Source organism: Emiliania huxleyi, assembly GCF_000372725.1.
Source record: "Emiliania huxleyi CCMP1516 unplaced genomic scaffold EMIHUscaffold_447, whole genome shotgun sequence".
NCBI classification, from domain to species: Eukaryota; Haptophyta; order Isochrysidales; family Noelaerhabdaceae; genus Emiliania; species Emiliania huxleyi.
In genome coordinates this window covers 21,328-22,219 of record NW_005198637.1, presented here as the reverse complement: position 1 = coordinate 22,219, position 892 = coordinate 21,328, and positions in this window count along the sequence as shown.

Here is an 892-nt window from a genome sequence, read left to right as displayed (position 1 = left end):
GTAGCACTGACTGTGCTAGCTGCTGGCCGTCTTCGCCGCCGCCCTTGCCACCGCCGTCGCCGGTGCCATGGGAGGAGTGTTCCGACGCGGAACTTGGAGGCGACTTCAACGGCGTCAACAACTTCACGATCAGCGATGCGCTGTACGTGGCGCAGATGTGGTCAGGTAAGGCCCCGCGCACGGCTTGCATGGGCGGCGATTTGAACGGGTCCGGAAGTTTCACGATCGCGGACGCGGTTTTGGTGGCCATGGTGTACACGCTCGCGGCGAGGGAGTTCGTGGAGGTGTGACAGCGTCTCTTCACACCTATTGCTGTGAACAGGTGTGGGCGGGGAAAGCGCGCTTCTCGTGGCGGAGCGGCAGCGCTGACGGCGCTAGGGACCCGGATGGCATGATCGTGATCGTGAAGCCGCCGGTCGAGCCGGTCGGGCCGCCGGGCTGCTGCCGCGCGATGACAGCGGAGTGCTTGTCTTGTGTCGAGGGGATGGGGGAGGATGAGTACTGCGCCAAGAATCCGCAGACAATCGGGTGCCACAAGACGCGTCGCTAGCTCTGCGGACGCCAGAGAGTGCTGAAGTTCAACTTGCCAGTGCCAATAAGAATCCGCAGTTACCCTACGCGGCGCGCCGCACGCAGACAGTGCAATTGGGTGCAAGACGCGTCACAGCTCTAGCTCTGCGGACGCCGGAGAGTGCTCTCAAGTTCAATTTGCGTGAAAAAGAGACTACGAAATAAACTGTGAAATGTGAGATCCACAAGGATACACACAGCATACTGCAATACCTATCCTCATAACCTCATATGGCTGCCTGCCAGGAGTCAGACGCAGCGCGCGCGGTTTCAACAGCAGCGTGAAGCTCCAGTCCACGCTCCCTGCAAAACAACCGAGGTC